Consider the following 24,430-nt stretch of genomic DNA (forward strand, 5'->3'; position numbering starts at 1 on the left):
CCCGCGTATACGAGCTAATCTCGGCGGCATCGTTTTCGTGGGTGTCATGCTTTCACTTCGTGGGGTTCAGGCTGTCTGTAGAAGGCGATTGGTTCTCGCTCAGCTCCTCCCAGAATCCATTAAGAGTCGAAACGAAGAAACACGGCATTAATTTTAAAACCAATCCCGAAGGAGAAATCGGGCATTGGCCGCTCCATTCCAGCTCCCGTGAAATCTGTCCCGTGAAAAAAAACCTTCTTAATTGCCCCTACTACTACGAAACAACGTTTCGCTTCAGGGATCAAGCATTTCCTTCCTTCAAACTACCATCCTCTTGATCATCGATCATCCTGATCGCGCCACGTTTCAACCTTTTCCTAGGAAGATCTAATCAGACGTCGCATATTGTATTCGATGGATGGACCAATTATTGGAACAGACATATCAAATAGAATTATTCTCCCTTCACGTACAATTGTACCGATTTAATCCAAAAAGTATTCCACAAATGTATTAACACAATATTATACACAAATTCTGTGAAAGTTTAAGATCAAGAAATCAAATTTTGGGGGGAAAAAAAGATATCGATGAGCTGAACTGGTTGGAAAGAACGGAAGGGAGCCGAATCAGGAAAGGAGAAAGCGAAGCGGTTAAAGTCGAAGCCTGGCACAAAAGAGACGAGGAAGGATAAGGAACAGAGATAGGAATAAGAAGAGAGCAAGGTTTAGGTAGCTACTCTCTTGCTCAGGTTGAAACGAAGGGAGCCGCCCTGTGTTTGTGCTCTCGCCGGGGAGCACAAAGAGAAATGGCGTGGTATTTATCAGTGCTCACCCTCCTCTCTCCTCCTCCCTATCACCTCGTACGGCATACCACCGTCTTTGTCTACCGCTGCCTCCCCCCCGCCATTGCCTTGCTTCCATTCCACATCCAAATCCATTCGCCTGCCTGCCAAACCCTCTCTTACCCCCCTCTAAGCTCTCTCTTGATGCCCTTTCGCGCACCGCATATATGGCCACTCGATCTTCTCCTCCGCGGGACTTTGACAGCTGTCTAATTCACGTTGCGCCCTCGTTTCCACCTGTGCTCGTCCTGAATTTCCTCGCTCCAAGATATTGGCCAATGCTTTTTCGTCTTTTATCGGATAATATATATATATAAAATATCGATTACTCGCTTACGAAATTTTTAGTTATTTACGGTAACTTTTATATTCTCCGCTTCTCGAATTTCGTTTTCCATCCCAATTGTCGAATCGACCAGGCAAATTTATCCGCGTCCATTCACCACGATCGAAACCACGTTAAACAATAACATTTGTCGTTTAATCAACGAAGGAACAGAGTCGAAGAAAATAAGAAATGGAGGGGATAACACGGCCACGGGATATATCGCAGGAGGGGCAGCGGGACACACACATACACACACTCGCGCGCTCGTAAAAATGCACGCGTGTCGTGGCCGTGGTACGCGCGTGTACGTGCACGTTGGGTTAGCAATATGTAACGCACTTTAGGAGTAATGCTACTACGTCAAAGCCAGCGCCACCGAAAATATGAGCCGGCTGCCGAGCGCCCCGCTAATGCCCGCCCATTTATTATGCTTACATTATTTCGAGATTATTAGTCTTCCCCCTCCCGGCCCTTCTAAAAACCTTACGTAATGTTTTGACTCGCGACCAACCGCGCTCGTCGTTAATGAGGACGAGTCGTTCGAAGAATTTCACCCATACCCCCCTCTTTCCCCTTCCCTAATTTGCCACTTGTGCCGGGCTAGTTTGGGCAACGTCGAAACGTAAACGAAGTTGAGAAACGGCGAGAATGTTATCTTTATTGTCGCACAAACACAGTCAAGCGAGATAATTAAATTTAATGGTTGTTGTGTTTTGATATAGATACGATCTATATATATGAACTTATGGTTCGGTTAGAGGAGGATATTTATAACAGTTTTACGATAATTCCAGTTTCCAGTTTTATTAACAGGTAAATCGATAGATCTGTTCGAGTTAGTTTTTATTGGAGACAACACGATGTTGGAACGCGATGTTGAAATATCACGAATACATGAATTTTGGGGAGCAACAGTTGTACGAAAGGCTTAATTTCGATTATTGTTGGCAAGGATGATTGGTGTTTCTTGAAGAAGGGCGATAATTCACGAGAGGGAAGAGGAAATTACGATAATATCTCGGGAGATGAAAGTTGTTCGAAATTGTTCAATTTGTTGCCATTTTGCCGTTTCGAAAGATCCTTATCTTTTCAAGAACCGTGGTTCCACGAGGAGGGATAAAGGCGGAGGAAGGAGGAAGAGGAGGAGGAGAAGGAGGAGGAAGAGGAGGAAAGTGAAACGTACACGGCAACATTGTGAGAGGGGGGGAGAGGGTAGGAATGAATAAAAGGATGCGTCGTTACGCTTCCCGAAACATGAGAAATGGCGTAAAAATTGCGGAAGACAGGCAGAATCGTTCGGTATTAATTATCGAACAACGCACGAAATACCAGAAGCCGAAATATTTTCCCGTGAGTAATGCCCACTGCCCTCGCGATCCAAGTTAAGTTAATAGCCTTTGCAGAAACGTTGAACCAACCAACGAGGTTTCGTCTACCAAATTCCCTTCGGAATTCTATTACCTTTAAAAAGGAGAAACCGCTCCTCCGAATTCTTCGTGCAACACGCGCATTCTCGCGAAGAATTTATTATTATTCGTTACTCGAATCTCCCTTTATATATAAATAGCTTCGCAAAAGTATCGCGTAAATTCGTTCCTCTCCTCTAGATTAGATTATTACAAACCGCAATAAAAATTAATTTCTCTTATCTTTTTAGATTACGTTGCAATCGTTTCGAATTCTTTTGAAATTATCGTTTTCTCCTCGAGGAAGAGAAGACTCGATCAGGTTGATCCAGGTTCCAGGTTAATCGCGTTAGGAGAAGAGATCCAATGGGAGAGGAGAGGCAAACACTCCTCAAGACGGGAATGTATCAAATCCGAGTTAGGGCCACGGCCAGCAGCTTGCGCCTCTCGCAATCCCTCTTTCCTTCTCCCACCGTTCAACAGCCTCCCCCCTCCCCCTCCCATCTCTCTCTCGCTCGCTCGACTCGACTCGACTCGACTTATTATTTGTAGCCACAGCGTGGTGGTTTGCCGGCGCGCACCAGCATCCATTTAATCTCTCTCAGTGAGGAGCGTTTCTTTGATCAGCGCGCGACCGCATCTGCCTGGTAATATCTCAAGCTGGTCCTGCAACCGGCGTCCCGGGCGCGAGCTCCCCGTCTTGCCCGCACCGGGGCATTTGTTCCTGTCAACCGGCACCTCGGATAGTCTCTGTACCCGTTGACTGCCCTCTCTATCCTTCCTCTTCTTTCTCTTATTCTTATTCCTCCCCTCCTCTCCCTACTCTTTGGTTGGCTGGCCTCTCTCGGCCGCAAAAGAGGAGGCTCTCGCGCGAGCTCACGAGTCGCGTGTGCACTTCGATATATGTATTTTTCTTCACCGTTCCTTCTTCCCTCTCCCCTTTTGTTTCCTACTTTTCTACGTGAATAATCGGTACTTTTAATTAAGATAAACTTCTCTATTAAATGAAATTCTTTCCCTCCCTCTCTTTAATGGATTAATTATCCCCCTCGACGCGATTAACTTGATTCCCTCCGTACAATTGTCGAAATTAATATCGGTAAAATTAAAAATCGCGGCTCGAGGTAACGATTGCTCGCTCCCTGCAGGCTTCGCTCTCTTGATAAATTTCAATATTCCGTAATAAGCGAAGCGAAGGAGTGCATCTCGACAAGCTCGTTATCGTCCTTCGATCACCCCTCTTATTCAGAAGATAAGGGCGGCTGTTCGCGAAAACTCGAGCCTCGTGTTGTCATTCGTTCCTCCTCGCCACGCAGGGTCATATACAACCCGACTAACGAGAGAGAGAGAGAGGGAGGGAGAGTCGTTCTCCTCTTCCAACAACAACCTTCCTCGCCCGTCTCCTTTCACCGCCGCCCCCTCCCACTCCTATCCTATTCTTCTTCGCCCCGCTCGCTCGCTCACGCTCGCCCGCCCGCTCCAACTTCCTCGCCCGGGCTCCCGCGATGAGATATGACTGCCACATTATCACCTGATTATGTTATCACTTTGCATCGGCCGTTCCTTTGCCGCCGTGGCTGAAACTACCGTTTATCACCAGGCCTGGTGCGGAGATCCTTCCCGGGCCCGGTGAACGGCCGCGTCCTTCGCTTCATCCTTCTCCCCCGCCACCCGTTCCGGGGTGGGGGCGCGCGCGACTCGTTGGAAATTTCGCGAAAGAAATTTTTCGATCCTTGACGGATCTTCAATCGTGGTGATGCAATAACTTTCGTGACTTCGCACGCGAGTTAATATAAATACAACTTTTATATTTTAATGCCGAAAGAGAGAAAATTTGTCGAATTCTTGTTTCATTGAGAATCGCTATTGCTATGCTCTATTATTTTTATTTCTTCTCTCAATTTCTCATCTTCGCTCCAACTAATCTCATTCCATGCTTGCAAAACTCGAAAAGTAATTTGAAAAAATAATATTTCTGGAAACTCTTAGACTAGACTCAGACTAGAAATAATATTTCTAGAAGATTAACGTAGTTCCATACGCTCGACGGTATATTATTCTACATATTTACAAGATGGATATTTTTAAATCGAAATAAGTATCGTCGAGGGGTGGGTGAGAATCACCATTTGATATTCGGCCGTTATTCGAGAAAATAAAATAAAGAATGGAACATACACGCTGTTCCTTGAAATGAAAAAAATGCAAACCAATCCAACGGAAGGTGATTAAAAAGCACATCCGTCGAAGCCTCGAAATGGCAATTTCGCCCGACTTTTCCCCGGTGGAAAAAAATCTCCTACTTGGAAATGGAGATTCGAGGCAGGAAAAAAAGGAGGAGGAGAGGAGGATTGGCCGGTAACTGGATCCATGCGCGGACGGGGTTGCACACGCGGGGTGCACGGATCGCTGCGGGACCATCGGGGTCGCCCACAGCTCATCGCCGCGCGATCACATCTCATCGTGGCCCGACCATTACAAACCTCTCTCTCTCTCCTTCTCTCTCTCGTCGAGCCACCTATCCCTCCATTACATCCTCCTCCTCCTCCTCCTCCTCCTCTTTTCAACCCTCCACCATCGCGATTTCCACCACCGCATCCTCCCTATCAGCATATCCGACCGCTTAGCACCTACTTCCCAGGAGTGCGATACTCGAGCCGTAACTCATTTGAATTACACATTTCCCTCGCGCACCGCGAAATAACACCGGGCGACCTCTGTAAATTGGCGATGTAGGTGGATATATATGGAGAGGGGGTATTTCGAAAAATATTACGATATTTCGATAGGGATTAAGATCAAGCTGAATTTTTTTGATAATAATAAATTCGTGTAATTCGAACGATGATGAAATATTGGTTAGAAATAGGGGAGGGTTTATATAATTTTATGTTAACATAAAAGTATAGTCGAACGAATGGTCTAAATGGATTTATATAGAATTCGAAGTTTGTTTCGAACGAACGCAAGATTTGTAAATGAATGGATTTTTTTTTGAAAAAAAGAAATATTTCACACCTCCATAAATTTCACACCTCCTCCCTTTTCAGGAACGCGGGCAAGAAACTTCGACTCGTGGCGCGTAAAAAGATTAGAACTCGGTAACTGCCCTCCGTAAATAGCACTTCCGGTCCCGGGAGGTATCGACAAGGAAATGAACGTGGCCACGACTGATCGCCTGTATACATCTGTCTCTCTCTCTCTCAGCAGCGCTGTATACGGCTCCCTGGCGCCTTGCTCCGCTAATCGAGGCCCATTAAAACAACCCCGCCTCGCTCGAATTTTCTCACCCTAATCTTGCCCGGGTAATGCTCCAACTTTCTAAACCTCCCAAGATCGGCGGCCAAGTGCCTCTTAACTCGTCCACGCTTTCGAAGATTCTTTCGCCGGTGCCATAATTGCGTCGGGCGTCTCCCTTCGCTCGACTATTTTTCCGGAATTTTTCGTTTCATCCGGAGAAAATTGAGAGGAAGAGATCTGTAAATAATCTCCCTGAATGAGACGAAAATTTGTTACATTGCTGAGGAAGATAAAAAATATATCTTAGATTTCTTTTTTTTTTTACTCCTTTTCAAGAAAATCCGATGTCGTTGAACAATTGTCCATGGAAAGGATGATATAATAAGGGAGGGGGAAAGGGGGATAGGAGGAAAAGAGGTGGAGGAGAAGAGGAAACGATTGGCGAAACGAGGGCCCGATCCTATCGTCGAGCAAGGATTTCCCTAATTATTATAACCCATTAACGCGATGAGCGTTATTATTTTAATGCCCGTATCTGCCTCCCAGTCCCGGCTAATTTGCCTCTCCTGTGAAATCGATTGTGCCGCGTGCGTTTGCACGTTCATAAATAATCAGGCCGTGTTCACGAGGATGAAAAATCGGACCCGGCTCGGTAGCGGCTCGCTGCCCCGACGCTCATAATAAATCCGCTGTTTCGCGGCTCTCTAACGAGGCGGCACTCGTCCAAGCCTCGTCGATTATATCGATCGTTCCGTGCCGAAAGTGCACGATTTCCTTCCGCGAAACTCGGCGTCTCGCCCCATTAAGCTCCTTTCCTGGCGTAACCACGACGAGATTTCGCTTTGCAATGGATTGGGAGAAGGAGGGGGGGGAGTGGATTGTCGTAGATTGATCCCATCTATTCTGCCTGTCCACACCTTTATCTCGTGTGCGGTGTATAAACCTCTTTTCCGAGGATGATGATTAATCGATAGATTTCTGAAACGAGATGTACATAAAAGTTCATTAAAGACTTGACGTCGAATAATCCTCGAAATCGAATCTCGAAAAAACTCGATTAACTTCGAACGCAAAATCGACCTCGTTCGAATTTTCGTGTACGAGCGAAATCGCGATCCATCATGGCGGACGGAGTAAGAGAGAGAGAGAGAGGAAAAGGGGGAGGAGGAGGAGGGAAGAAACGTCACCTCGAGAGGGAATAGAAACGTACATTTCCACGGTATATTTGAGCCTCGAACCATTTTTCGGATAATCGTATCATGCATCGTGGGCGTGCAGATAGTTATCATAATCCTCGTATTCCTTGCGGGGTTATCGTTAACCACCCACCGATACATACCGAATCCATGAACGATGGACACGTTGCCCTTTACCGGCTACGGGACACGGGCCGCGTCACGTTGACACCAGTTTCGCGGCCCGGCCGACAGATGGCTGTCGTTTAAGCGTCGTTTCAACCCCTAAGCCCCCGGCTCATTGTTGCTACGAGTTCGGCTGGAATGAATTACCGACCCGACAAGTCGAAACGATGAGGAGATCAGCTTTATGGTCGCTCGTCTAAATAAGCGGCTTCGCGCTCCTTTCCCCCTCCCTTCTCGTGGATGAGTCGCGTTTATATTTGTCCGTCACTGCTTCGATCCTTCTTCCCCTTCTTATCGTTTTATCTTTCGCGTTTAAGTAACACGTTTCCACCACGTGGATCGATATTGGATCTAACGTATCGCGAGAAATTATGTACAATTTATAATTCTGGTTCGTAAACGTGTGTGTGTGTACGTGTGTGTGTGTGTACATGATTAATTATAAAATTTTTAGATATCGGATCGGTTTTACGTCGAGGGGGAAAATTAATTTAAAAAAACATATAAATTTTCGCACAACAGAAGAGATCTGCGAGGGAAATTTCGTAAAAAATAAATTTTCATAACGCTCATTGATTCGTTAAATATCGTCCCGTGTCAAAAAATTTGAGCTCATCAGATATGTACAATCTTCGATCTTCGATGGAAAAATAAACGTAATCACTTTCAAACGAGCGAAGATCAACCGAAATCCTCGGCCTTTAATTAATCAAAAGAAATCTACGAGTCGCATATTTGGGATGCCAAAAGAGGTTAGAAACGCGATATGCGAGGACGGGGGAAGAAGAAAACGTCGGCAAGTTTCTTTGAAGATGTTCCCGAAAGGATATTCCCGCTACCACCGTTGGGAGCCGTGATTGCCGTAATTTCGCCTCATTACAATTACGCTAATATCCTGGCCATCAATTAGCCAAGGCTAAAGAGGCTCGCATTAAATAGCTAATGCATCGCCGCTCTACGGATCAAGCGTTCGCCTCGGTTGCTCGTGCGCGAGGATCATAGAAATGATGATGACCGCCGTGAACTAGGTTTCCACGGTCAGGCTTAATGGCTAAATTACACGTCACGATTGTATCTCGGATGTGCAACGTTTCGTCCGTTTAATGCCGCCTGTCGGGGGTGTTTCGCGCTTTGATGATTGCTGGACACGAATCAATTTGATTCGTGGTAGGAAGATTGTTTGGCTTAGGAGATGTTAATGGGATGAGATCTGGAGGATCTGATTGATCGGTGAACCTGTTTACTTTGTAAAGTGAAAGTGAGAAACTGTGAAATGTTATTTTGAAGATGCGTTATAGATAGATTGAACAAGAATTATTTCTGATGATTATTATTAAAAAAATCTTATTAAAAAGATCTTTTACTTTTTTTTATAGTTTTCAAGTAATTCTGATCTCTGGAAAATTCTTCTGATTTTGATATTATATTCGAAATAATAAAATCATATGATAATGGTAAAAAATGAACATCTTTAGTTGAAAGTTAAAATAATTCGTGGAATTCGTGGTACTTTCCAATTCAAATTTAATCTTCAACGTATATGGATAGTTTAACTTCTACTATTTTGAACAAATAAAAAAAAATTTGGTAGAAAATTAATCGAATTAAGAGGGAGCGTTAAGATGAAAATAACAAGAATTCCAGTCTACACGAGCCATTAATTCTCAGTACGTATGAATGACGGGCATAGTATTGGGCACAGACGAGACTCCTTTTTACCACGACTAACAGATAAACCGAAAGAGGGTTCAACGTTTCGTGGCACGTGCTATGATTCTAGTCGAGGTCTTGTATCGATACACTTCATCTTCTTTAATTACTGGTAATAAATCAGAACGATGTCGAAAATATACAATTTTATATTTAGATGTAAGAAATAAAAAAAATTTCGTGAAGATTTTCCGTTATTTTTTTTTCTTTTCTTTCATTTCTCGCATCGCGATCGATCTTTTCTTCGAAAATGAATAATAAACTTATTCGCATTAACGTGAAAAGAGAAAAATTTCAAGCAAGATTTTCATTTTTTTCCATCCATGAATCGAATAATTTACAGTCAAAATTGATCCAGGATCGAAGAAATTTTATGTCAGCGCCTACTAAATGTTATTTCCTCACGTCCCGTCATCGACTCGTATTTTGATGATTTATCGTCGCTTGTGTGTGATGCAATACCCTCCACGAGGTCCATAAGTGCGCGTTTAAACGATAAATCTCGGAAGTGACGGTAGGAGAAGCTTTTCAGATCGCGACACACGCGGGGTTGCTTGGCTTCTGCCTATCGATAGCTTAGACCCTTGAAAGAGTTTAAATACGCGAAGCTCTTGAATATTTTAGTCCACCGAATATTTTTTTCTCTTATTCTGTTACTATTTATCAAACTGCTCGTGTATCCTGAATTTTTTGGACAACTAACTGATAACTTGAAAATTAGTAATTTTTTTTTTATTTTTTTTACTTGGAAATTATATAAATTTTCTGATGAACTGATAACATGAAGATTATTGTTCCTATATACTACTTCATATTTTATTATTATTTTTTTATATAATAAATCAATCCATTTAAGGTTAGAATGTCTTAATAATAACTTTTCATAGAATGGTAGAATTGTTATAATTCTTCTAATATGATTAATACAAAATCTATTGGAATGTTAGATTTCATAAAAATAAAGCTATTTCATATTAAAAATAAGTTCAACCTATTTTTTTTTAATTTACTATAATCTACATTAATCTATTATTAAATTGTTTAGTTATTCTAATAAATAATATTAAAGATTGGAAAATTTCAAAGTAACTTTTATAAAAATTTTAAAGTTATTATAGTTTTTCTAATATAATTAGTATAAAGTTCATTGGAATATTGAATTTTATAGAAATGAGATTATATATTTTATATTAAAAATAAAAAATTAATCTCAATCTATTTTTTCTTTAATTTATTACAATCTATATTAATATGTTATTTACTGAATTATTTAATTATTTAATAAATAATATTAGAGATCTCAAGATAACTTTTAAAAGAATTTTTGTAAAATTATTATGATCTAACATAATTGATACGAAATCCATTGGAATATTGGATTTCACAAAAATAAAGCTATATATTTTATATTAAAAGTAAGAAACTAAGTTCATTCTATTTGTTTTCTAGTTTATCATAAACTATATCTATTATTTAACCAATCTATTATTTATTGAATTGTTTAATTGTTTTAATAAATAATATTAAAGATTAGGATATCTAAAAATAACTTATAAAAGAATTATAGAATTGTTAATTGACTTTCTAATATGAAATTGTTCTAATTTAAAATTTAAAAATTAGATATACTCTCCTTTTTCTTTAATTTATTATAATTTTATATATTTTATTATTAATATATTATTTATTGAATTTTGTTGTTTTAATAAACAATATTACAGATTAGAATGTCTCAAGATAACTTTTAAAAGAATATGAAATCTATTGAAATATTGTATCTCATAGAAATAAGGTTACATGTTCTATATTTAAACTAAAAAATAGAATCTATTTGTTCTTTAATTTATCATAAATTACATTAACCTATTATTTATTGAATTGTTTTAATAAATAATATTAAAGATTAAAATGTTTAAATGTATGAAAAGATTATGAAAAGATTATGAAAAGATTATAAAATTATGATTTTATGATTTTCTAATATAAGTAATATAACAATTGAAATAATAAATGTCAAAAATGAGGTTATTCTAATTTAAAATTAAGAAAAAATTAAGCTTTTTATTGTTCTAATTTCATTGTTCTAATAATATTAGACATTAGAGAATATTTCAAGGTAATTTTTAGAAAGATATCTATTGGAATATTGAATCTTACAGAAATAAAGTTATAAATTTTATATTAAAAACAAAATATTAAGCACAACCTATTTATTGTTTAATTTCATCATAAATCATAAACCTACATTAATCTATTATTTATTAAATTATTTAATTCTAATAAATAATATTTAAAAGTTAGAATGTCTAAAACTAACTTGTAAAAGAACTAAAATTGTTATGATTTTCTAATATAACTAATGTGACTATTGGAAGATTAGATTTTAAAAATGAGGTTATTCTAATTTGAAATTGAAAAATTACGTTCAATTTAGTTTTTCTTTAATTTATTACAATCTGTATTAATATTATTCATTGAATTTTATTGTTTATGTTTAATATAATGATAATTATAATTATTATAATTCTTCTAATAAAGAGAATTCAATAATCAATCAATATAAATCGACGATAAAAGTAGAATTAAAATTTTTAAAATTAGTCGTAAAAAGATTAATGCTAATAAAAAGACACAAAATGATTTTTTACTTACATATAAAAGTTTCAATAGACTATAGGATCATAAATTTCATTTTTTAATATAAATGATTATTGATTGATTTCTGAATTCTCCAAACATTCACTTTGAATCATTAATCTAACCTATCCTTAACTAGTCAGTAATCTAATCTAATTTATCATCTTTAAATCTTCATTAACCGAAATAAATTTCACAAATTCAGTTAATCACATCAATAACTACGAAACAACGAACTTTTTTTAACGAATCGTTCATCGATTACACGATTTAAGACGTAATACTTCGATCGATTTCGATTAATCTCGCATATTCGAGAAATTTCGTTTCTTTTTCTTGAATACTTCGTGTCGTTCAATTACAGTTTTCCGCCATTTCCGTAAGCTACGGATCGATAATAACGCAATAAATCTGGCCATCCAACGGTCAGTTATATACCAGTCAACTTATTCTTTCGGCTGTTCGTAAACAACGTGACAAATACTTCGCCGGTCCATTAATCAACTCGTCGTAAATTCGTTCACCACTTCGACCATTTTAATTGGAAGTAAAACGTGTAACTCTCTAGTTTCGTTTCGCGCGCACATCGATCTCAAATTATTCGCACCAAACTTTTGGTGAAATTCGTGAGACTTGATGAAAAGTTCTTATTACGTTTTATTCGACGTTGCAAAGTGCATTTTTTTAATTTTGAAATTTAAATTGCATCTTTTTTAAGTTTTTTGAAATCATATCTCGACATCATATATCATATCAAAAAATAGTTAGTGATTCTAGGAATTTTATATCTTAAATATTATTGGTTAATTAATAAAGTAGAAAGAGTGCAATTTTAAATATTCGTGGCATTTTAAAAAATGAAACAAGTCTTTATTTGATTCTTTAAGAATCAAATTATTTCATTTTAGATAAATTTTACGTGTAATTGATATTGTATCAATAAGAAAATAATCGATAAAGAATACAATATATAGGTTAAGTTTTATTTTTGTATTTATATCAGCAATTTAAATTATTAAATATATATAATATAAAAAGCTAAAAATACAATTATTTTATAAATTATCTTAATTCTTTGCAATTTTATCATATTATCAAAATATATCAAATATCATATATATGTATATACATATATATACCAAATTTATATATATTTTAAATATTATTTTGATTGTTTTAGCAGTTAATTAATATAAATTATATATTTTTTTTAATTTTTTCATTATTATGTATATAATTATTATTAATAAATATTTATTAATATATATATAATATTTTAGCAATCAATCAATATAAATCACATTTTCTTTGCACTTTTATCACATTATTAAATATTATGTATATATACCAAATTTATATATATTTTAAGTATTATTTTAATTGTTTCATTAGCCAATCAATATAAATTTCTTTGGAATTTTATCATATTATCAAAATATATCAAATATATATATATCTTGTATGATTATAATTTATAATTTTTGTATAATTAAGTTATTAATTTATAAATTTATATATTTTTTAACTATTGTTTTAATTATTTCATTAGTCAATTAATATGAATCACATTTTCTTTGCAATTTTATAACATTATCAAATATTATGTATATATATTAAATTTATATGTATTTTAACTATTATTTTAATTGTTTCAGCAGTCAATCAATATAAATTACATTTTCTTTGCAATTTTATCATATTATCAATATATATCAAATATATATATCTTGTATGATTTATAATTTTTATATAATTAAGTTATTAATTTATAAATTTATATATTTTTTAACTATTGTTTTAATTATTTCATTAGCCAATCAATATGAATCATATTTTCTTTGCAATTTTATCAAATATTACGTATATATGCCAAATTTATATACATTTTAACAATTATTTTAATTTTTTTAATAGCTAATCAATATGAATCACATTTTCTTTGGAATTTTATCACATTATCAAATATTATGTATATATACCAAATTTATATATATTTTAACTATTATTTTAATTGTTTCAATCAATATAAATTACATTTTTTGTGATTGTTTGCAATCACATTATCAAAATATATCAAATATATGCCAAATATATATATATTTTAAATGTTATTTTAATGTGTTTTAGCAATAATGTAATATAAATATAATAGTATAAATTACATTTTCTTTGCAATTTTATCATATTATCAAAATATATCAAATATACATATCTTGTATAATTATAATTTATAATGTTTGTATAATTAAGTTATTAATTTATAAATTTATATATTTTTCAAGTATTATTTTAATTGTTTCAGCTACTGATCAATATAAATCACATTTTCTGAAAATTATTTAAGGATTTTTACATTATTTAAACTTTCATTTGATAAATTATTACAAAATTAATCAATATAGTAAGTAATAGTAATTTAATTGATTTATTAATCAAAAATTTATACAATAAAGAATTTCTTGAACATTAAAACTAACAGTGAAATTGTGTTTTTGTTACAGATGTTAAGAAAACTGTTAAGAAAACGATACGTTTTTTCTATTGGACAAAGTTACAAGCATGGATTGGACTTACAAGGGAAGATAGAAGAAAGTCGAAGGCTTACATGGGGGGCTTCCGCGCGAAATCAAGATCTTGGTTTTAAGGTGGGGACACCGGGGTAATGGCGTGTGCATTATTCTGATAAATCGACTCGACTGGCGTCAAACCTGACTCTGCCCTGACTTGGTCAATCGTATCTACTTCTACGCAAGACGGTCGCATTCGATCCTTCAAGGGAACGTTCCCAGGGAAAAATAATGTTAAAATTTCGAAGCCAATGATCACCCCTTCTTCCATTCATCGAATATTAAATATATTTCCTATATTTGCAAATATTCGTCAATATTAGAAGAAACATTCGCTGTTTCGCACGTGCTAATGGCCACAGATCGCAATCTCCCTTTTTATTTTCTAGTATTCCTAGATGGAGTTGTCGATCTAATCGTTTGCACGTTTGTATTATTTTACGAAAAATACGCGAAACATGTGTTTCTTTTCTAACTTTTTTTTTTCTTTCACATTTACCAAATCCATCAAAAGAATGCAAAAATACAACAAATAAGTAACTTTTTCCACTATAAAATATACGGAAACGAAGGTAAAAAATGAATTTGCATAAAAATCAACAATCCAGTCACGAGACTGATTGGTCGACTACCAAAAATTCAGAGAAAGAATCGAAGACCCATAGCACGAGACACCCTCAAATTAATCCAACGCCGATCCCGATCGGTCCGCCTCGAATTTCCGTGGACACTGATTAAGCAACGCGAGCTTCTCCTTAATATCCAGATGCCCGATAAAGACCTTAACCAACGACTTATCCGCGCGGTCCAGCAGATAGATACTCGGCAAAATATTTTCGAAACGAATGAGCCGCATCCTCGTGGACACGGCTACCGTGCATTTGTCCGCTCGTTCCTTCGTCTGGATCGTATTAATCCGCTCCTAATGAGCGACCGTCCCTTCCGATTGAAACTGCATGGAAAGAGAGAGGCATCGTCCTTCGAGCTAGTACCCGTGGGACGGGCTCATTATTAGCACGCCGCGTGTGCTTCGTGACCGGCTCAATATTTAACGCGTCTCGAGGCGTTCCATCACCTTTCGATATCTCGACACCTGGCCGAGAAGATTAGGGGAACGGTCTTGGCGCTCGGGACACCAATCGATGGCTGTTGATTATCGATTCACTTGTACCCTGGCTTGAAGATTGGTTGGCGCTCGATTTGGGGAAAATCGGTATGGAGGAATTTTTCTGGAATTTTTTTACGAAAATTAATAAATATCGAACGAGGATTAATAAGTTGAAAAGTTGGATATTTTCAAATTGAAGAAAAGAAAAAATGATACCTAAGTTACCATCGACGGATAATTTTTCTATAAATACAATGTAAAAATATCGAGTTAAAAGTGTAAGAAACAAGAAGAAAATTTTTTTAGAATGAAAGAAACTTGTCCAACTTGTCAATCGTCGCCTCTTTTATCCGCTATGAAAAATTCTTAACCGCGGAGCGTTAATTAACCGAAAAGTCACAATTACGCGTATCCACGTAGCGTTGCGATAAAAATCCGAATTCCGTCTTATCTGGAGGATCTGAGAGGAGGAAGCCTGTAATAAAAGCTCGTGGTTAACAGGCGTATATTGATCTGGACGGTCGGGTCCGTTGATAATTAGTCAATCAATCAACGCGGCCTGCGTTGTTTTATTGAAATACAGAGTCTCGTTTCGAAGTTCGACGGTTAACAAGCGGCACACGGTTCATTCATGCCTGCTAATTCCCATCCTGCGTGTTATTTCCTTTTCACGTTCCCTCATCCGGCTACTTTTACGCGTATTGCTCCATTAATCGTTCGATTAAACCGGCCGATAACGCCCTCTGGAATGGTTCGCGGACGTACCACCAGTCGGCGCCGTAATTCCCTAGCCCAGCGGTTCCCAATCTAGGATACATTACGAATTCTCGAATAATTTGCTGACATTATTATCGATTAATTTCTTTTTTAAAATTAATATAATTATTTTTGCAGCACTATTTGTTCTATTTGTTGTAACGCTTCTTTTTGCTTTATTTAGCCAACTTTGCTAAGTATTTATCGAATGGAAGGGGAAGATGCACGAGGAATAGAAGATTGAGAGACGCTGTTGTTGTCGAACGAACGATTCTCGTTGTTGGAAGAGGATCTGCGACCGCCTACCTGGATCATCGATACCGATTTTTCATCCAAGGATACCTTATATTCGCCACGCATTCGAGACTCGGTGAAACATAGGGACATTTGGACGGACACGAAAATACACTCTTATCGATTCCGCGAAACTCTGAACGATTCCTTGCTTACTCCGAGCCGCGTCGATAATTAATTACGAGGATTGAGATTGCACGGATTCTTTAACGAAGGCAGATTTGAAGGAAAAGTTGCATCGAGCGTTATCGATTTCCTTCGAAGAATCTCGATCTCGAAATTCAAATAATAATTCGAAAAAAATTATCATTCCTGTATAGAAGAAGAATTCTTCAATTTCCTCTCTATTCTTTGTAATTCGAAATAATAATTCCTCTCTTGCCTAAATAATTTCACTTCGATTACACTTGGACAATCTTATAAGAAAATTCTCGAAATCTCTTTCAATTCAGGAATGATGACAAAAAGGAGAGATCAAAGAATTAAAAAAAACTGTCTCAGCCGATTTATCCGATCGCGCTTTTAATCGTTCGATCCCGCTTGTAGGCCGGTCGAAAATAGTTGAGCGGAAGCAACAAATAATCGGCCGAGGTGTGGACGCAAACCGCGCGTAACGCGGGTTTCGGTCGCGCGAGGGAAGACGTAAAAGGACGTGCAAAGTGGATCGAAAGGAGGAGGCGAAATCGCAGAGGGAGAGAGAGAGAGAGAGAAAAAGAGAGCGAGTAAAATAGAGGGAGTTGGAATGGACGCGCCCCATATAATCTCCGCGATGCGAGCCTTCTCCTCGCTTCGGAGATCATCCCTGAACTGCGTCGAAACAGTCATCTAATTATATATACTTTGTTCTACCTTCAGTATTAACATTTTGTGCCATCGCGATACGGTTGTTCCTCCAAACAATCGCTTGAATCGTGAAATCGTTCGTTTCCGATAGCTTCGAATTGGCTGGTCAATTAGAGCGGAATGTATATTCGTATAAAAAGCACGTATGAAAAGACAGGCATAGATTGATTGAATGATTTTTTTTGGAAAAGGATAATAGTATAATTCAGCGGTAAAAAAAAAAAAGAAGGAAATTATGATTAAAGAAAATTTTATTTTCGTTAATTGGAAAATTTAATCGTATCGAGATCGAAAGGATTGTTTAATTAATCGAAGGGGAAACGAGGTGGATTTGTAACGACTACGCCTATGGTGATGCTAGGTTGGTACACTTGTATACACGTTATATATGCGCAGTGCCGAATTCGCAAAGCACAATCCGTATGTCGGACATCGGCACGATTTATCGCGTTGACACGTGTCTCTTACCAAGATGCGTATCGCCCTCTGTGCACGGCCTCTCTTTTAACCACGATTAAAATACATTTTCGAGGATAGAACGACCGAATTTCCGCGGACCACGTCCCCTTCCTACGGTGAAACGTTTAACTCTTTCGCCGTAATTTATAACCGGCCGTGTGATCAGACCGCACCGAGGGCTTTATTAAACGCGAAATAAGGGGAACCGTTGAATCTAGGTTTCACTGTAGAAGAAGGATAAGCTTAATCATGGAAGAAATGAAAATATTTTGTCGACGGAAAAGTGCGAGAAGTTTGGGATCATTCGTTGGTTTTTATCAAAAGTGAGGTTAGGATCTCTTTTACGTGTTTAAAGTTTTTGGATAACACTAACTGTTTTGATAATTCATTGCATCGATCGAAAATTCTTCTAAAAAGAATTCTTAACCAACAATAAAATTTTCACAACAAAAAATTTCCAACTTTTTAGTTGTATCTCAAGTGTCAAAGTATCTCAAGCATCCTTAAATATTTAATCAATTTAATTGTCATTATTATCATTAAAAAAAAGATCAATTACAATTACAATTAAAATTGTAACTCAAAAATTGAATATTCCTTTCCTTTCTTTTCAAAGCTCGATCAACTGCATCTTTGCTGGCCCAATTTTTTTCCTTTACCGAATCGAAGAAGAAAAAGGAAAGAAAAGGGAACAAGGGGCAAAGAGGGCACGCAAGCTGGGAACGGGATCGCGCGAAGACGAGAGAAAGCTCTTGAAGGCACGCCAGGGTATGATTTATATTTCTTTCCAATCGTTCGCATTAAAAATGGTAAATGCTCTTAATGACGGCATTAATAATTGTATTCAACGAACCGCCGGTATTGACCTGAAGACACCCGTTCGAGGCACGCCCGTAGAATACCCTTGTAACGATCTGGTCCGGCATTCATCTGGGCGGAGAGAGATCGTTTGTGAATGAGCGAACATTCAATGGGCACACTTTTGATCTCGGCATTATTAATTATCCGCAAGTAGCTGCCTTTCCAGCCTTTGCTCCCTTTTTCCTAACCGTGTCTTTGACCCCGTGACTCAACCTCGAATTCGCCTCGAAATCGGTTAATCATACCATTTTTTCCTTATTACATATATATATATATATATATATCGAGATCAAAAGAAGTTTGATCGATTGAAATTTTCAAAATTAGAAATTCTTCACGAAGAAAGAGTGTAATTTTCTCCCATCCTTTACTAGGGATTACACTTTTAAATTATTGCCATAAATTATTTCCACTAATTTTTATGACTTAAATAATTCCAATAATAATAACCAAAATATTCCCTTAATAATTCATCTATCGTATTCAAAGTACAAAAGTTAGATCAACAATTGAATTATAAAACTTGGACGATTAACCCGCTATATTTTATTAAAACATCGAAACATAGGTTGGGTTAAGTAACCTATCTAATATATAATATACGTATATCTCGATCGATCTCGAAACTCGAAAGAAAAATTCATGGGAGCGGATATGCACGCCCTCTACATTTATATATATATATATAGACGTCCATTTCGAGAGAGAAAAAGAATGCCGTGGGCCAATCGGAAATCGCTCGAATCGCGACCTTTATCGCCTTATTAAAGAGGGCACCACTTCCACGAACGGACGGCAGCGCCTCTTGTTTATCGGCCACCTCGATCAACGGTGCTCTCACGCTCCCTTTCATGGTCTTTAAACAGGCGCACTTAGCATGGCCCGTCATTACTTAACGCGAGTAATAAAGTTGTACCACCAATTAGCCGACGCCATGGAAGCACGCGCATCAACCGTGCGGTAGCCGAGCTTGCGTATCGCTCGGCGATATCTCGTCTCGCTCGTCGTGGATAAAATCGGTAATCCGTGGAATAATCGTTATTACTAAGCACGGACTATGGATCGAACGATAATTTACCCGACTCGTTCGATTTTTTTTCTATCTTTTTTTAGATGGAAAAGAGCGATTTTCGCTGCGACTATTGATAGAGATAATCTTGAGAGAGAGGATATGACGTGTAGTTTTCTCTAGAGAGAGAGAGAGAGTTTGCGTAATGAATTCAGTGAGGGGGAAAATTTACTTAGTCCAAGTTACGTCGGTAAGTTACCTACGAATAAATGTATCGAAGCATTTCAATAAGTAATTTTACTTGAACTAACTCCGGACTTGATTTTCACCTCTCTTCCCAACAAGAGAAAAGAATATTTGTCTTACGTAAATATCGATTACATTGTACACGTTAAAGATCTACGTAAAATTGCACTTTTTACGAATCCGAATCCGACAATGTGACACAGAATCATCGAGCGTGATGATTGCAGGGCAGCAACGGCTCGTGCTCGCTCGTGGTCGAGCGAGCCACGGGAACAGTAATTAATGAGCAGTTTGGCGGTCGGCCGGACAGCTGTCCCGTTTTTTTTCCCCTCCCGCTCCGACGGAGTCGCGGCACCGAGGAGAAACGCGGAAACCTCGATGCGGACCCAGAAGACGCGCCTCCGTACGGAAGGAGCAAGATGGATTGCCTGACACCACCGGACAAGATCAATTGAATTTCTATTTGGACGTAACCGAGATCCGTTTTCCTCTCCCCCCACTCCTCACCCCCCAAAGCGACAGCCAAACTTTAATTCTTCTTCCATCCACGAACGTCACTGTAATTGTAGTATAACCTCGATTCTTTTTTTCTTTTTTTTATTCCGTGATTCATTCGGGCGATAATGATCGCTTGTTGACAGGTTGAATCTTTTTCTTTTTTTTTATTTTTTATTTTTGATTATTCCAAACAGAGCTAAACAGAGGAAAGAAAAAAATCAAGATCTCCGTAACTTCTTATTTTCGAATTATTCTTTTGAATCGGCTTTACATTCACATGTTTTGCATGGACACGAGTGCACGCAACACTTGTTACTCGTATCATCAATCATTGATCATTGCCTCCATACATCTCCTCGAATGAAATCTAACCACTTCAAACCAATCTACCTTCGACCCCTCCAGTTTCTCGTGGACAATTTCTGCGAAATAATAATAAAATTATATCGGCGGTGATAGTCGAGTGATAATAAATGGGTTTGAAAATAGCCTGGCTAATTACTTCCTCGGAAACCGCACGAACTCGCGATGCGGCCGTTGATATCGTTGCCGAGTTTTTTCCTTTTCTTTCATTCTTTTTTTTTTTTTTCTTCTTCTGGAGCCCGTTCGGCTACCGGTTTTACAGCGTCGCCGTTGAATTTAACTGTCTGTTAATTAATGCCCGCCCTATTATTAATTCCCGTCACGGGATAAAAAAAAGAAAGTGGAGAATTACGATCGGTCGCCACTCACTATTGAAACGATTCCAAAAGATTGAATCTTGAAATACTTGTTCGAAGTATGGAATCGAATTGATTTTCAAATCGATGATTGAATAATTAGCTTCATTGGTTAAATATCGATAATTATTTCAAATTGGGAACCAGTAAAAAAGGATATTCGTAATTATATCCCCTAGATCTCTAAAAAATTTCTCTATTAGGCTATTAGACGCATTTCGGATAATAATGCTGTGAAATAATGAATTTTGAGAGATCCAAGTGAAAAGGTCGCTGAAGAAACGAAAGATATATATACGTATAGATTTCGCTTAAGGAAAGGTTAATGTCTCGCTGATATTTAGCAACGAATCATTTTGAACAAGTTGTAAATAAGGGCCTTGATAAGTAGCATGGTTACCCAGTTTTACGTCAACAACCGATTTTCCTCGGCTGCCCGTTTCTTTCCACCGACTCGGTATCGCGTTTTCGCGGTCAATAACCGATTGCCCGTATCGTTCCAACCGCGATGATACGTCTCCGCCAACCACGTTTTTCCATTCTTCGAAACAAGACGTTTGTGAAACGTTGTTGGGAGCGATAAACGCGAGAATAAAATAGCTTGCACGATATTGTATTGTAATTAATATCGTAACAGAGAGAGGAATGGGATATTTCCCATAAATGCAGGAAGTATCTATAAATGCAAATTCGATTAAAATGAATTTATCGTTAGTTCTCATCGTTTCGCCATTTATGCAAAAATACGTGAAAAATATTTTGATTATTCGCCGGATCGCTTATCTCACGCGAATCAACGTAACGAATAACGCGTATATTTTTAATGAATTTATACAAGATTTAAGGTACAAAGTTACCCGTTACTTTTTTTTTTACGAGGATGTCTCTATGAAATAAAGTAAATATGACGCCACCATAACATTACGCTGTAACGTAACTCACCATAATAAATTTCATTACACTGATGTCTTTCAAATGGCCGTAGCGCGCATAGGGAACACGGTGGAACAAGCGTATAAGCTTGCAACGCGAGCATGACACGAGTAAAATTAAAAAAAGGAAAAAGAAAAAAAATATCATCTTCTCTCAGTTTCATCAATTCTCCCGTGACCTCCTACCGATCTTAGAATAGAAAATTATCCTAACGTATTTACCTGTTCTTTCATTTATTCGATCATCCGCACGTATGTACTTCAATATATTATAGATTACGACGATTATGCGTCTCACTTTTTTCCCCACCAACTTTCTTCTCTCCTTTTCTATTCGCGCTCCTACAAAAACATAACACAGTGCGCAGTCTAAATATATCTTTTAGTAATTTCATTGGATTCGTGGTAATAACCACGCGTGGCGCTAACGTCGCGTCGCAGGTATAACTCTATATAAACTACTTTACTTACTGAAACGTGATCGAATACAAATTCTTCTCTATGTAATAACATTCGAACGCTTGACGACAGAGACGGAAAAATTTTCTAATTTATTTCTCGACGAGGTGGATAAGTTTGAAAAAAATCACGGTAAAATTGGCGGCGGTTCAATGTATCATTAGGTAGTCATTGCAGATCACAGTGGGTCCCGTTGGTACACGCACGATCCGACGGACACGTAGGTAAGCCATCCTGGCTTCATTCACGTCAGATGCGAGGCGACCACGTCATTTATCTGCCAACCATTCCGGCTAACGATGCATTGCCGGTTTGTCGGCCGAGCCGCTCTTCCTCTTCCTCCCCGCCATCAGCTTTAGCATGGAATTCGTGGCCCTGCCTAACGTGAAACAATACTTTCACGTTTTTCGAGCCGTCCAATATTTATTTATTTCCTACTTAACTCGCGCCAAGCATCGATTAATTTTTACATTATTTTTCTCAACTTAACTTTAAATTTATAAACTTATAAATTACTCTATCGTAATTACCGATATATTGGGTTAAAAGAGAGAAAAAGTTGATCACGTGCAATTTAAAGGAATTATCCAAGAAAGTCGTACGAACGAGAGAGATTATGATCTTTAAGCATGGAATGTATACGTTTTATCTGATGAACCGTTTAAAATTTGTTCGCTGGCTGGATATCGACGTTGTCCGTTTCTGGTGACGTCCATTAAACTCGAAACTTTTTCTTTTCTTTTCTTTTTTTTTTTTCTTCCCCAGTGTCTGTGGTGCCGGCACAGCCGGCGTCTCCGGCTCGAAGAAGCGTGGAACGACTTTAAAGCGGCGATGCAATATCGCGCCAGCTCGAAGTTAACGAGAGTTTCGCGTGTTCCGGAAGCGTGCAGGTTTCCTCTGTCGCCGGCTACCACCCTCTCTCGCGCCACTCCCAAATTTTGCACGCACCTTAAATAATACGGGAGCAATTAGACAAACTGTGCCACGGGCCACCATAAAAAACGTTTCGTCATTTCGATGTTTCTCGATTTCTATTCCCCTTTAAAAATAATAACACGATTTACAATTATCGTTAATCGATATCGATATAACGTGTAATAATATTTTCATTGACATTAATTATCACGAACAGTTTATTGTCATATAATATATATATATATATATATTATTATGAAATGACACAATCGCTCGTCGTTCAAAATATCGATTTAACGGAGTCGTTTTCCGGGCACGGAGCAAAACGGACGTGTTTCTCTCTGCTGCTCGCAAAGAAAATCGTATGTAAATAATTACGGTAGACGCGTACGCGTTTACTAAATTTAAAAATATGCGATAAAGTGTTGTTTTAAAAAAAATAACGATACGATATAATATGATATATACGATTTTCGAAAAATTTGCAAGAAAATAATACGATTATCATTCGATGTTGAAAATAATTTTTACCCAACTTTCCCACTACCTTTTCGTCTCCTCTTTAATTTTCCAACGATTCGAACAGCTGAATCCCTGTTACCGTTCGATGGAAGGGGCATTCGGATCAACGGCGGCGCACCGTCGTCGTGGTGGACCATCATCGTATCAATGCGGCCCGGATTGACAGTCCCGCGCTGTGATAAATGATACCCTCCTCTTCCCTACGCCAGTTCCGCGTTCGCCGTGGTTCCACCCCTGCTGAGAGAGAGCTCGATCGAGGGAAAGAGGGTGGATGGACCGCTCGCAGCCTCGACAGACTATGAGAGAAGATATCCGCGGTGAGAAGTAAACACGTTATACAAACGAATGCAGGGGATCGATAACGTTGCCGATCCTCTTTTTCCGTCTTGCTCCTCTCTCTCTCTCTCTCTCTTTCTCTATCCTTGGAAAGGAGTATTCGAATGATCGGTAATTCTTTATTTTTCGACGATTTATCCCGCAACGAATTTGGGAGAGAGTTGAGCAAAAAGTAAATCGTGCGATTATTTTGCAGGGTTAAAACCGTATAGAATCGTGGTGTGCGACGTATATAAATTTTTTGAAAATTCTGAAGCTATTTCTTTTCCGTTTAATTGAAATTGTTTTACAATCCAATCAATGTAAATTGTAGTTAAGATTTATTCGTCGCATTTTTACTTCTTTTTCTTTTTTTTATAGCGTAGAAAAATTATGGGACTTTTTCGCAGGATTATTTGTAT

General features: G+C 37.8%; 1 long non-coding RNA gene across 1 annotated transcript in view; it reads left to right on the top strand.

Moving 5' to 3' along the window:
* The window catches only part of LOC114577861 (uncharacterized), a 90,975-nt gene extending 70,343 nt beyond the window's left edge, over nt 1-20,632 (top strand). The window contains exons 3-7 of the long non-coding RNA XR_009833115.1: nt 14,007-14,150; nt 16,121-17,860; nt 18,149-18,300; nt 19,507-19,652; nt 19,876-20,632. This is a non-coding gene — a long non-coding RNA (uncharacterized LOC114577861). The remainder of the gene's footprint in view (nt 1-14,006; nt 14,151-16,120; nt 17,861-18,148; nt 18,301-19,506; nt 19,653-19,875) is intronic.
* Nucleotides 20,633-24,430: the final 3,798 nt, after the last annotated feature.

This window comes from Apis cerana, linkage group LG16 (genome assembly GCF_029169275.1).
Source record: "Apis cerana isolate GH-2021 linkage group LG16, AcerK_1.0, whole genome shotgun sequence".
In the NCBI taxonomy this organism is placed as follows: Eukaryota; Metazoa; Arthropoda; class Insecta; order Hymenoptera; family Apidae; genus Apis; species Apis cerana.